At 36.4% G+C, this 15,239-nt stretch overlaps 2 long non-coding RNA genes across 2 annotated transcripts; both read right to left on the reverse strand.

The window, feature by feature from the left end:
* Positions 1-9,492: 9,492 nt before the first annotated feature.
* Positions 9,493-10,891, reverse strand: LOC122063130. The gene is made up of 2 exons (XR_006135208.1): positions 10,033-10,891; positions 9,493-9,939 (listed from the first exon to the last, which is right to left on the reverse strand). It is a non-coding gene; the product is annotated as an uncharacterized LOC122063130 (long non-coding RNA).
* Positions 10,892-14,320: 3,429 nt separating this feature from the next.
* Positions 14,321-15,239, reverse strand: LOC122063132. The gene is made up of 2 exons (XR_006135209.1): positions 14,782-15,239; positions 14,321-14,710 (listed from the first exon to the last, which is right to left on the reverse strand). It is a non-coding gene; the product is annotated as an uncharacterized LOC122063132 (long non-coding RNA).

The following is a 15,239-nucleotide window of genomic DNA, read 5'->3' on the forward strand; positions in this document are numbered from 1 at the left end:
TTCCCTTTCACTTATTGCTAGATCGGATTCCATTCAATGCACACTTTCGTTATCATTGTCTTCTGTGTTACATGTTCCTCGATTTTCTGCTAATTTAATGTCCATTGGTAGTATTACTAAAGATTTGAAATGTAAAATCACTTTCTTTCCTACTCAGTGTGTTTTAGGACTTGGTGACGGGGCTAACGATTGACAAAGGTAGAATGAGTGGTGGTCTCTATTACTTGGACACTCATCCCTCCTGAGCTCTACACACTACATTTGATAAGGCACTCTTAATTAGAACCTTTGGGTTGGCATCATCGTCTGGTTCACCCCCATGGGGCACTTTATCTAGATTATTTCTGATGTTAGTTAGACACTGTACTATGGACCAGTTTTTTTGTGATGCATGTATTTTAGAAAAAATAACTCAACCCATTTATCCTTTTTCTGATAATAGAAGTACTATTCCATTTGCTTCAATTCATTCTAATTTTTGGGGCCCTTCCCGTTGTGTCTCTGTTTTTGCTATAGATGATTTGTGACTTTTATTGATTGCAATACTCGCTCTACTTGGATTTATTTATTGCGCCACAAGAGTGAAGTTTTTTAAGTACTTTCGGGAATTTCATTGCATGGTTAGGATGCAGTTTGATGCTGAAATCAAGATCTTGCATACTGATAATGGGAGGAAATATATAAATAGTTCCTTCAGTTCCACTAACACCCTGGCCCCATTAACTTTGCAAAATATTGTCCTCTTTGGCCTATGGGCCTTAAGGCTTTAAAACACGTTGTACCATGTTAAGGAGGCTAAAGGTTATTAACTATCCTAGTAATCTTTCCTTAGGCAATGTGGGACCAAGATTTGCACACTCTCACTGATCTCTTAAACCCCTTGGTACTGACTATATTCTTGGTGGGGACACTCACCAATCCCCAGGCAGGTTTGGTACTTGCCTTATTCTTAGGTGTCATATCATCAGACTACTTGTGTGGTTATTCCAGAGCAAAATGTGGTGGTTGAACGCAAGAATCATCATCTACTTGAGGTAGCTCACTCCTTGATGTTTGAAATGCATGTCCTGTTCTCTATTAGAGCAAGGCAGTCCTTACTGCTTCCTATCTCATCAATAGGATGCCTTCATGTATACTTAGTTTTAAGAGTCCCATTGAGTTGTTATCTGGGTCTCATACTTCATTGTTCCTCCCAAGGTATTTGGTTGCGTTTGTTTTATTCGTAGTCATTAGATTCCAGGAAAGCTAGACCATCATGGAAACTATTTGATTTTCTATGCTGATAATCCTCTTCTAGGTGATCTTAGTTGCATCATTCGAGAGGACAAAGTTGGTTTACTAGACTTTAGAATGTAATAGTTATTTTATAAGTGTTTTCTTTTGGGGAGAGTGATAGAGTGACTTGTATCTCCTAAGTCGGGGCAAGGCAGGTTGTGTCCCCCCCTTGTATTTTTATTATCAGTTTCATTTTTAATAAAATTCTAAGAGCTATTCCGAATCCCAGATAATATTCAAGATAAAAAATAAATTCTCCCACTAGGATACCGATGCTATCATCCACCTTCTCGATAGCTTTTTGTTTCCATGGATGTGATATTTTGTGAAATTGAGGCTTACTTTACACCTCTTTATGGGTAGTTATCTGGTAGTGTAGAGGTGATTCAAATTCCTACTTTGGATTCCTTTATTACTTACCATGGATGATAGTGTTACTCAGAGGGATACTGGAAAAAAAATTATTGGTTTAGAGGTTCCCATTGGTCCAGAGGTTACTTTTCAAAGGGATCCATCAATTCAGGAGCAAGAGGCTCCCATTGAGGGGTAGCCCAGATTCAGCAGAAAATACTTATGTAGATATTCTCTCGTAAATAAAAGGAAAACAAACACTACCACTCATACTACCACTGCTACTCCACAACTTCCTGATCCTGAGTCTTCTCTTCCAAGTATAACATTTCCTCTTATTTTTGTTCATTCTATTAATGTTCATATTATTCATAGAAAATGTAATAGGACTTGTACTCACCATCCTATTTCCAACGTGGTGTCATATAATGTTTTTTCCCCTCATATTGTGCATTTGTATCTTCCTTATCCTCTATTTTTATTCCTAAAATTTGGCAGGAGACAAATGCAAAACCTAAGTGGAAGAGGCAATGAACGAGGAGATGAGAGCTCTTCCAAAAAATAACACATGGGATCTCGTTGCTTGTCCCATGCAAAGTCGACCAGATGGCTACAAATAGGTGTTCACAATCAAGTATAATGTTGATGGGACTATGGGTAGGTACAAGGCAAGACTAGTGGAAAATGACTTTACTCAGACTTATGGGATTGACTACCAAGAGACTTTTGCCCCTGTGGCAAAAATGAATATAGTTCAAGTTATCCTTTCCTATGGAGTGAATCGAGGATGGGAGCTACAACAATTTGATGATAAGAATGCTTTTCTTCATGGAGAGCTAATGAAGAAGTGTATACGGACATTCCACCAGGATACCCTAGTCCAAAAATACAAGCAAGATGTGTAAACTAAAGAGAGCTCTGTATGGATTGAAGCAATCTCCCAGGGCATGGTTTAGTCACCTTCACAAGGCTATGATAGCAATTGGCTTTATTTAGAGTAGTTTTTATCACACTTAATTTATTAAAAGGTTGGGTGATCAGATTACCGTGCTGATAGTATATGTGAATGATATTGTTGTTACTGACAATGATACAGATGAAATATCAAAGCTTAAAACCTATCTTGATAAGGAGTTTGAGCTTAAGGACCTATGAAGGCTGAAATACTTTCTTGATAATGAGGTGACATATTCAGCCAATGGTATTATTCTCCCCCATAGAACGTATACTAGGACCTCCTTTCAGAGATAGGTATATTAGGGTGTAAACCCTTAGATACTCCTATTGAGGTTAATTCTCATCTCAGAATCAAAGAAGGTGAACTTGTTGATAAAGGTTAGTATCAGAGGCTGGTTGGAAGACTCATATATCTATCTCACATAAGACTAGACATAGCTCATGCAATAAGTTTGGTTAGTCAGTACATGCATGATCTCTATTCCTCACATATGAATGTTGTGAACCAGATTCTTAGGTACTTGAAGACTACCCCAGGAAACAATATTTTATTCTCTCCTACAAATCATATGAGGATTAAAGCATACACTGATGTTGATTGGGTAGATTCTCTAGATGATCGTCACTCTACTACTAGCTATTGTACATTTGTTGGAGGTAAATTGGTTACATGGCATGGTAAGAAGCAGTCGATTGTAGCTAGATCGAGTGTAGAGACTGGATTTTGGGCTATGGTATATGGGATTTGTGAGCTACTTTGGTTTTAGAGTCTTCTTCATGACCTGGGTGTGTCATCCAAATAATGATGTTGCTATATTGTGATAATAAGTCAGCCATTAGCACTGGACACAACCCTGTTCAGTATGATCGTACTAAACATGTCGAGATCGCTAGGCATTTCATCAAAGAGAATTTAGAGCAAGGACTTATTTGTATTCCTTTTGTGTGGAGTGAAGATTAGATACCAGATGTTTTCACAAAAGGACTTAGTGGTAAATCTTTTTATTTTGTTTTGTTCAAGTTGGGTATGTGTGATATCCATACACCAACTTGAGGGGGAGTGTTGAATAATGCATTATTGTAATAATGGATTTTAGGAGTTATACCCAACATACCCTTAAGCCCTCTTTAGGGATTTATTTCATGATAAATAGAGGAGGACTGTGCTTATTATTGTACAAGTCTAAATTTCCCAAATCTTCAAAATCCTAAATGGAATTGGCATTTAAACCATAGACAGTGTCATTACCCTTTTTTTTTTTTTTTTTTTTCTTTTTTCTTTTTTTTGACAAATCTTTCTCGAGATGTCTTAACTTTTTATAGAAAAAACACTCCACTTTAGCAAATTTGTAATCCTTGTTGTTATTCTATAAAGGATTTAATTTCTTACATTTTTTAGACATTGCCTTTTTATTTTATTTTATTTTTTGGATGAATAAAAGAAAATATAAAAGAAGAAAACAGATAAAAAGAGGAAGGGGCAAGACCCTCAACACAAGCCACCAAAGAAAGCTAAACAAATAAGAGCAGCAACTCAACAACGCAAATAGCTAGCAAGCAAAATAGCCAACATAGAAGATAATCTAAGGGAGAGAAAGGAATGAAAAAAGGAGGGAAACCAGAGGGTGGGGGAGAAATGTGTAAGTATATCCATGATGAGAAAAAAAAAATGGTTCCTTGGGTGTCTCTATAGGGGAGAGGAGGGAGAGGGATTTCTGCCAACATCGAAGAAGGTGGAAGATCAAATCTGTTCAAGCACGTGAGGAGATGCAGACCAGCGTTTCTTATTTCCTTCCCACTAAATATGATAAATAGCTATGTAGAGCTAGATGCCTAATGGTATCAGGAAGAGATCCACTCTGAAATCAGATAGGTCAAAGGACATACTGTGTCTAGGGGATGGCCAACCCTTAAGTAAGGACAATTCCCAAATATCCTTTTCGAGTAATGGTAAGAAAAGCAAAGATGATTTACATCTTCCTAAGCATTCCAACACAGATAACAATTAGGGGTAAAAAGGATCTTTATTGAAGGAAAACTTTAGAGAGAGAGAGAAAGGACTTTCCAAATGATGAAACTATGCTTGGGATATTTCCTTTGAATCAAACTACTTTCACTGAAGGAACTGATGGCATCTAAAATATCTTCAAATTCCAAGTACACCCATATCAGAATCTACCTGAATTCCATTGGACAAATCTCTAATACCTTTAGGTCTTTGAGGATACTTTCCAGATCCACCCAAATTAACTTCCACAAGAGAAGGGGAGATGAAGAGGTCAGGATCCCAATTGCCATCACTTCGAATGAAAGAGATCTTAGCCATATAGTCCAAACACTACATCACCATATCTAATCCCATCAAAAGAGACTTTAGATATACAGTCCAAACACTACATCATTGTATGTGATCCTATCACCATAGAGAGAAAAAATCTTTAGGGTTCCAAGAGAGTGTCCTCCCTACCATCATTATGAGTCATGATATAATCCGAATTGTCTCATCTAAAGGATTTTCCTCCATGACCATATTCAACCAATTGTAATATTATTTTGGTGTCACACATAGTGAACCACTTGTCCTCCCTCTTGCTTTAGTCTTAATTCCTTTTGGAGACAGATACTTTAAAGCTAATTAAAATTTCCACTTATTCTATTAGTTCTGATATAATGGATCTTAAATGATCCAAACTTCTTAGGCATTGTATTTAATGTAAAATGAACAAGAAAAAGACTCATTGACTTTCATGTCAAGAGCTTTTAGTCGGACAGATAAGTTTGTCATTTCACAAATATGTTCTCATATATCACTTGTATCATCATATTTCATTGTAATCAACTTAGCCATGAGAGTTCCTGCAAGTGACTTGCCTATGTCGGTTTACAATTGTTTTAATGATGTCGTAGCCGTCGGCTACCGACTATCGATCTCATAATTGTAAACCGTATCAATTATGAAGTTATTACTCAAAAAAATTCAATTATTATTTTGGTTTGGCATCTTCCAATTTTCATAGTTGATATACCATGGTGGCAATCAAGTCACTCCAAATTTACCAAAAGAAAAATTCAAGTTACCCCAATTTTCAGATTTCTCCTTGAATGTGATACTAATCTTATTGAATATCATATGTTAGTACATAATCATATATGATAGTGAAGCCCATGTATCATTCTAGCATAATCAAGATTATGCTATTTATTAGAGGTTCTGAAATACCAATAACAAGATTTTGCCCCTAATACATAAAAGGCATGAACTGAACATTAAAGCCCATATTTCATGATTTATTTCATGCAAAGGGCCTTGGGCTAAGAGTAGAGAAGTAATGGGCCAAAACACACATCTAAAGAACACCAAAAGGACCAAAATCCAATACAAATCACTGTGGGCTTAAGGCTGGGTTAAAAAAAAAAAAAAAAGGATTCTAAAATTTAGAGTTAAAATTGTCTGCAGCGAGCAGTGAGGTGCGACGAGTGTCCAACATCCACTACAGGCAATTTTGACGTCATTTCTTGACCTTTAAACCCCCTTTAAAGTCTTCTTCTTCATGACCAGTGTAAGGAGGTGTCAAAGGGGGTCTTGGGGAAGAGCATGTATCGATCCTATTAATGTAAATATGTTTTCATAGGAATATGATGATACTAAAATACAAATGCATAATCTTGAGTTTGTTTAAAAAGACAAATGCCTTCATACAGTCCCCAGTTATATACAGGAGATCTAATGGCTTCTTTATGCTTGTTCATATATCAAATTATACCTTAGTTAATAATCAGGTATCTGAATCGAAGGCATGGTCATAGAGATGTGATAGTTCTTAATTTTAAGCAGGTACCATCATTACGCACGCCAGTAGCCATGCGAGCAAGTAACCAAAAATCCTTTTCTTTCTTTCTTCCTTTTTTTATTTTTTTTTGCAAGTTAATGGAGAATCATACATGTCCAAAAAGGATTCAGATCCCCTCCAGCTGGGGTTGGCTGCAGAGGGACCAGCAAGAGAGAGAGAGAGAGAGACCCTTGTTTTCATTATGTGATTCTAAGAGCACATCAGGCATAATGGTAGCTCTGATGCCAAGTGTAGCTTTTCATTATTATTTATGCCATAAAAAACTCACTCACCAAGGGGTCTTGAGTTCGAGCATCCTAGCTGTTATCTAGCACAAAATCAAGATAAACTGAAACAGTAAAATCATACTGTTCAACACTAGTAGACGTCAAAACTACTCAGCATTATCTCTACAAATCTCAAATGGCTGCTGGCAATGGAACTGTCGCACCTTAAAAATGGTTAAGATCCGATGAACCCAAAGATTGAGCAAAAAATGAGAGAGGAGTAGAAGAGGGTATCTCTTTAGTCCTACATTGGCTAAAGGAAAAAAACTAGACTAATTAACTTCTAGCATCTCTTCCATAATCACAACGCAGTTTAAAGTCATAAAACCATAGACCAAAGTAGACAATAACGTGGCTTGGTATAGGATCAAAACATTACAAGAAGTCCTCTCTCTTTATATATATGTAAACTTCTTTGTTTCATTCATAAAAGATAAAGAGAGAGAGGACCAAAAACCTATATTTATTAATAAATAATGCATTCTCCCATTAAGGAGAGCTAATTAGATTTGGGACTCCATTTCCCTCAATTAACTTAATTATTAAGAAAATGAACACTAATTAGAAACCAAGTTATGAAAAAAAAAACAATTCCATGGGACACTGGCGGATTTGGTTATGTGAGCCACACTAATGGGATAAAATCCCTATTATTAAAACTTAATAACTCATATAATTGACTTCCCAATACAGTTCAATGTATTTTTAAGACCAAAAATCTAGATTGAGGGGAAAGTTCTATTTTCTTTGTTCTCCTATAGTTAAGTCTCTAAAATCACAAAAACCCCAATGGGATTTTATTAAGGCAATAGGCTCTACTAAAATTAACTTAGCTGAGTTCGGGTTTTTGAGATCATAAACGAGACCAACAAGACATGGGGTTGGGTAGCAAATGATCTTACCCAAGATGGGTATGGCCTGTTGTAGGCCCAGGGCCTGAGGACTTAAAAAATCATTCTGTGTTTTAAGGGAAAAAAAAGCCTAAAAAGCAAACGTATCTCCTGTAAGATACAAGAAACTGCCCCGCCTATTATGAAAGGTGAAAATCCCTATCCTTTGTTGATGGTTCCCCGAAAACCTTTTATTAGGACTCTGCCATTCTTTAAATGGACACTTTGGATTTTGAACTGAAACAACCAATTATATATAAAGAGCATAAGATTTCAATGTCTGCCAGATTAATGTTTTTTCATTAATATTAGGTAATGGATCTCAATCATATACCCTCAATCATTCAATTGTTAGAATCAAATTTTTAATACACAGAATCAACCATCGCTTGATCTTGAGTGGTTCAAGTCCCTCTATGGATCCAAATCCTCTGTTATTCTTTATCATGTTATTCTTCTGTTATTTTAAATGCAGACGACACAAGGCATGGACAACATGAACGACTAAGAGTCCGTTTGGTATCATTTCTGTTCCAGAAACGCCGTTTCGTGTCAAAAACGAAAATTTCAGTTTCTGTGTCAAAATGCAGTTTTTAAACGAAAAAATGGTATTTCAAAATTTCAGATTTTTATCAGAAACTTTTTTTTTTTTTTGTAAAATGGAACGAAACTAGGAAGACGGAACTCCAAAATCCAATCTCATTTTTTCAATTTTTTTTTTCACTTTTTGTTCTAAAAAACTGAAACGGACCATAAGTGCACCAAACAGAAGATTCATTGGAACGAAAAAACTCCAAAAATGTTTTTTTAGAACGATACCAAACGGAGCCTAAGATGAAGAGAGAGAAACATGACCATAAAAAACAGGTTTTAGCTTAACCACTCAAACCGGACTGCCACGAACCCAGATCGAACCGACCACTTGCCCTAATATGACATTTTTGAAATCTGAAACAGAGCGTTCACTTGTCTCTCGTTGGTGGTGGTGGCTCTCGGTGGATATCGCCGCCTCACCCGATGCTCTCTCCTCTCTCAGAGTTCTCATATCTAAGCTCTCTCTTCTACGCTCGGCCTATCCTCATTCAGGTTTTGCTTTCCATACGACCCAAACCCTGATGACCCTCTGGTTCCTGAGATCGCTCAAATGTGCAAGACAGACAAAGTACGCCATGGGTTGAAACCATAAGGATCATGCTCCATCTCCTTTTTTGATTTCAATGTATTCCTGCTCCTGCTCCTGCTCCTGCTCTCAGTTCCCCTTTGGCCATTCGAACTAATTGAAAACATTTGTGTACGTCGGCACTTTTTGGAATACGAATCCCTTCTCTCTACAAATAATTGACTAAGAAGTGCAATTACTACCATAAAAATGTAATTTTTTCTATTTTAATGGTAGAATTGGTGTCCCTTCTGGGTGTTTCACGTTTGCTTAAGATCAATATTGGAAAATTAGAACCAGAGAAGGAAAAAAAAAATCTGGGTTGGGTGCTAGGGGTGATTGCTGACATGGGCTATTGAAGAGAGGCTAAATCTGAGAACTGAGAGAGAGGAGAGAGTTTTCGGGCGAGAAAGACAAGTGAGCAAGCGCTCTGTTTTCCATTTCAAAAACAATATGTTAGGGCAATTAATCCGCTCGATCTGGTTCGTTGCAGACCGATTTGAATTGTTCAGCTAAAACCGATTCTTTCTGGTCATATTCCTCCCTCTTCATCCGAGCCTGTTCACATCAGCTTCACCTCGTGTCGCCTTCTGCGATCTAGATCGCATCAAAACTAGGAGATTTTTTTTCCATCTAAAACACAATAGGTGATCATAGTAGAGGAGATTTGAAAAAATTGAGAGCAGCACAGGAGCTTTCCCTATTAATATATAAACCAAATAGAAAAGAAACAAAACAAAAGCTTATTAGCATTTTGAGAGTTTTATTATCTTTCATTTGTATGATGGAAATTTTGTAATGATAAGTATGCGTACAGTGTACACAGCCAATAGGCTCTGTCTCTCTGATACAAACAAAGATCGTGGAGCCACATAATGGTAATCTGTCAATAAGACTAACATAAATTGATCTTTGCACAAAAAAAATATTAGACTTAACACATGATAGAATAGGTCTCTTCCTTCAGAAAATGATAGGGCTCAACTAAGATCGCAACACATCATGTACCTCCCTATCCATCCATCCTTGCAACTCCTCTTCTGTTCACCTGTTCCTTTTCACCACATTTTCCACTCAATTATCAGTCCAAGCTCCAAAATAACAAGATTATCACAGAAACCCACTTCATTGAAACCAAGAACTTAAAAATCTAAGAGATCCATTCTTGATTATCTTCAAGTTTTTGTTACCTGTGTTCAAGGGTTAGAACTAATGAACAGATATAATAAACAAACCCATAAAACTCAAAACTGAGAATACCCAATCAACAGATTCTTACTTACCCTGACCAGTAGAAAAAACAGAGTTTCCAGCCCTTTCAACCTCTTAGAACAATACCCTATCCCTCCCCTTCATAATATATAAATAATAAACCCCATTAACAGCAAGAGTCAGGTGTTCCAAAACAAAATGGAAAAGTAGCAAAAATGATTTTGGAACGCCTGACTTTCTCTGTAAATGTAAGAAAGCATAACTTAGAAGACTGGGATTCCTCTGTGTGCGTATGTGTGTGTGTGTGTGTGAGAGAGAGAGAGAGAGAGAGAAAGAGAGATTCTCTTTCTTCGTCTCCTTGAGATCCCCCCACCCATCAAAAGAGTTACTGTAGTTTACATCTCCCTTGCCTTCTTAGATGATTTCTTCTTACACTTCTCAGATATAAGTCTGTTGAAAGGAGGAGAAAAGGAGGAAAATCCGGAAATCACAGGAATGGGAGGGCTCGGAAAGAAGATTTAAGGTTTCCACACTCTTTCAGAAAGTGAAAACAAAAGGAACAATTGTCTTCTTCCCAACCATCCCATCCCCATAGTTTCCTGTAACTCCTCTCCCTTGCCCTCTTCTTCCCATCTCTGTAACCAATCATGAAATAGAAAGGCCACACCAATCCTTGTTACCTCACCCACCAGAAAAGAACATTATATAGGAGTGGAGTAGCAAGCAGCTAGGGTTTCACTAAAAGGTTCCATGGACTAAAATTACACAAACTACATGGACATGGAATAAAAATTTATTCCAAGGGCACTAGACACCTAACCTTCTGCGCTAGCATGAGGAAGGGTATTTTTGACCTGATCAATAAGTGGAGAAATTTCAAATAAATTCATTGCGTCACAATGGGTTTAAAGACTTCGCTGCTTTTTCCACTTTGCCCTTATTTCTTTTTTTGTTTTTTCCCTCTTCCAGGTGGTACCGTTTTAAAGCAAGTGGCAATTTTGATCCTCACAAGTCACTGGGGGGTGCTTTATCTTCTTTTCCCTTTTTTTTTTCTTTTTAATCGTTTCAGTGGAAGGGACCGGATATTACTCATGTTGCATCTTATTTTGTCCGGTTGTCTTAGGGTAGGATTCTGTTTTATAGAGTTCAGATCAAAAAGCACTCATATTATTCGGACGATCTCAAGATATACGCCCGGGTCCTCTCAGTTGTGGGATCACGCTGTTGTCCTCAGACTCCATGGAGAGGAGTCAGATATTCCTCTGCCTATAGGACTAAATGGCCAATTTCATTCCTTGGTTGTTGTGGCTATGTAAATCTAACACCTTGAGTTTTTCACGCTTCAATTAATGATTATTTTCCTACCCAATAAAACGAGAGAAAAAGACCATGGGTTGTAGGGTTGGTGCCATTTTTTTTTTTTTCCTTTAAGGTGTTGGTTTCATATTGGTTTGGGTTAGGAATTCAGGTTCTTGGGTAGTTGAACAAGAATCTATACTATGGCAACAATTAAATCTCAGGAATTGAATAAGTATTTTTTGTGAATATTGATATGATGTCAAATCAAATCGGTCTGTATAGACAAAGATTAATCAGTTTTTATCTTTACTTTTTATTAAAATCGATTTTTTTATTTGGCCACCTTTGATTCGATATCAATAATCAATTCAAGATGACCAAGTACCATCCAATTCAGATACTTAGAACCCTGGTGAAGAGTGCCATAAGTTGAACTTTATGTTCAAGGCATATTTATGTACACAACTATGTTTTAAAATGAATTGTGACATGCTTGCTTATCTTATGAATTTGTTAAAAATGTGTGCGCAGCCTCCTTCTTAGGGCTAATTTAATACATCACAATCAATTCTTTGAAATCACTCATTAGTCATGTTTTAAGCTAATTAAGTCTAACTCTCTAATCATAGTAGCCCTATAGTCATGTCTCACATAAGGTATTCAAAAATTTAATATATATATATATATATTTTTTGGTAGGAAAAAAAATTAATCAAAAAATGGAAGAAAAGTGACCTTCAACACTACAAATGCAATGTCTCTTAAAGAACTTAGCTCTTTCACTACAAACAATGGATGGGAACCCTAGCAACACTTTTTATCGATAACAATGGCACAGACACAGAGACAATATCCTTGACTCACTCACTCTTTGAATCATAAACCCTAGTCTCACAATTATGGATAAGAAAATAGATATATAGGGCTTGCTATAGAGAGTTAATAATAACCATAAGAGCACCCAAGGGCTGGAAGAGGAGATGGAGCAACAAAAAACGATAGGGAGGGGAAAGAGATCATTGGCTATGAGAGAGGGGAGACGGCTGAATGCTAAAACTGTACAGCCCTCCTCTCCTCTTCTCTCCTTCTCCTTATTTGTTAGAATCCCAAATATGTATTCCTAAAGTGACTCAATCCCTCCTAGCTACAATTATTATTATTAAGTTTGTTTCGAATTATTGACCCGTTTTAAAGATTGACCAGCTTCGACGTATTTTTGATGGCAACCCGAATGGAAAGTTTTCTAAGATTTGTGATGATTCGATCTGATCTACCATGACCCAATGGGTCAACCCGCAACTTGGAGTATATATAAAGTACTGTTGTTTATTGAGAAAGTCATTCTATTTTGAGGGTTTTTTGAGGTAGGGTTTCAGGATGAGTTTTCTCACCGCTGCTTGGGTGTAATCTCTCTCCTGCATAGTGAAACATCTTCTTCTTCGCCCGAAGACGTAGCACACCACCCAGGTGTGTGAACCTCGTTAAATCTCTATACCGTGCAGATCTATTATCTCTTTATTTCTCGTATTTCTTGGTGTTTGATCTAACAATTATTTATCTTTATCAATAGTTTATATTCATACAATAATTTTATTGAAGATAATGCTCCTATAGAGTCCTAAGGTCGCTAAATTAGGAAAGAGGTGGATCCTATTGGTATCTATCTATCCTAAAATTTATTATAAAATAATATATTATTAATTTTACTATTAAAATATTTATCAATAAACACATCTCCCAAATATATTAGTTAATCACTTAGGTATCTCTACTTAATAATATCAGTAGAAGAAATTAGACTCGGAAATAATCATTATCATCATCCTAGTCTGAAATCGTTGATTGGAACACCAATGTATCTAAAAAAATAAATATTAATTATAATTATATTTTCAAAATCTTTTGTGAACAATTTATAAAAAGTGCCACCGAATCCAAATTTCGTCCAATTATGCTTCATGTATAGTGGTCATAGAAACATGCGGACCAGCCGTAGATGAGACCTCTCCATCCCTAGGAAGAATTCCAAGCTATAATGGATCACTCTACTTTGAAACCCTAACCCTAAAATCCATTATAATTATGTCTAGATTATTTTTCTTTTTGATATTTTCCCTAAGGAAAATGAATTTATTGTTAAGCATCTCCTTCATTCATAGTCAAACACCATAAATCCAATACATCAATATATTCAAGTAAACATCAATTGGTGCATCAATGTTCATAATGTTCAATTGTAACAATAAAGACATTGCAACAGGGTTTAAGGACCAAAAAAAAACTAACAATTTTGAAACCTCTTTTTCAAACAATTGACATTAGTCCAATCAAGATTTCCATGTGATCATGTTCAATGTATCTATGTATGTACTCTCTCAATTATGTTTCAGAATCTACATTTTTTAAAACATGATAATTATATGAATAGAGATATGAGAAGACTAGAAACATTTATCCATTAAAATCTTTGTGATGCATTCTCATAAAGAAGCGGCTGGACCTTAATGAATATAATTTACTCTTAATTCATATTTTTAAGTTGTTTTAACTCTTGTCCTCATTCTCTAAAATCTATATAAATTTTAAGAATTCTCAAAGTCATTAATTAAATATTTAATTATACTCAATAAATATTTTTTAAATACTGTGAATTTTAATCGAGATACCCAATATCCTTTGACCAAATTTGAGGGATAGGGATTTAGATTTCCACTCTCCATTTACATTCCTACCTAGCCGCCTGGAAGGTTGGTGAGTCCATGACGATTTATTTGAAAACCAAGAGAAAGGGGTTTTAACTAGACTTGAACCCAAGATTCCTTGTTCACTGCCCTGTCTTCTAGACCCCTAATCACCGTCTATTTTTACTTTAATCATGTCTGTTATTTACAGAGTTCAATAATTACTGACTTCTTCTACTTTTGACTTTGTTTCCTTTCCTTAGTCTTGAATTCCTGATTGCCACAGTTTCATGAACCTAACTCTGTACCTCATAACATTTGCAGTAGGACGCTGCAGCTGTACCAATGCTCCTTCATGACATCATAGTTAACAGGACCATTATAGACAAGACCATTAATTTCTTGTTAACTTGAGGAGGAAAAGAAAAGAAAAGAGTCTTACAACTAACCCCATTACAGGACTGCAAAAACTCTGTAAACGACACGAAATACTGAAACTACTAGAAACACGAAGAAATCCTCCCACCAAAAATGTCTACATAGTCACACATATTTTTGATCTGATCAGAACCCAGTTTCCATTTTTCTTGTGTTACTTGTTCTCTTGTAGAACCTAGAACAACCCAGTTGGCATGATCTCTAGCTGATGCTGACCGGTTAAAAGGATTCTGTCCTGGAATGAGATCTGTGATCCAAGGGAATCCCTTCAGATAACTTTTGGTCAGACCCAGTTCTGCTTCCTCTGCTTCTTGGGTGAAGAAAAACAACCCTGAAAACTTAGATCTCAGAAATTAAAGAAGTTAGATCATAGGGGAAGACAAAATTAGAGTATAGAATTACCTGAATTTGGATCTAGATGGAGAACCCATCACTACTTGAGGAGCGAAGGACGTAGAAAAAGAGGGAAAGGCAGGAAAAACTAGAAATTGTTGGTATGGGGGGTCTGGGGAAGATTGAAGATTCCATTTTTATTTTCCTCCACTTTCCCAGCCCTCCATCCCAGCAAATTCCAGAATTTCTATGATTGCTGCTTACTTACGCTTCCTTTATTTCTTGAAGATGGGGAATTTAGAGTATTGAAAGAAGAGGTAAGAGAAGAAAACCTGGAAATCATGGGAATGGGAGGGTTGGGCAAGAAGATTTAAAAGGATTCTATGAAGAGAAACAACAGACATTCCTATCTTCTTGCCAACCATCCCAATCCCAAAACTCCCAGTGATCCATCTCCCTTGCCATCTCCCTTGTTTCTCTGCTCTGTTCATCTTCAGAACTCAAAAGAACATTATATATTAGGTGGA

This window comes from Macadamia integrifolia, unplaced genomic scaffold, assembly GCF_013358625.1.
Source record: "Macadamia integrifolia cultivar HAES 741 unplaced genomic scaffold, SCU_Mint_v3 scaffold1205, whole genome shotgun sequence".
Lineage (NCBI taxonomy): Eukaryota > Viridiplantae > Streptophyta > Magnoliopsida > Proteales > Proteaceae > Macadamia > Macadamia integrifolia.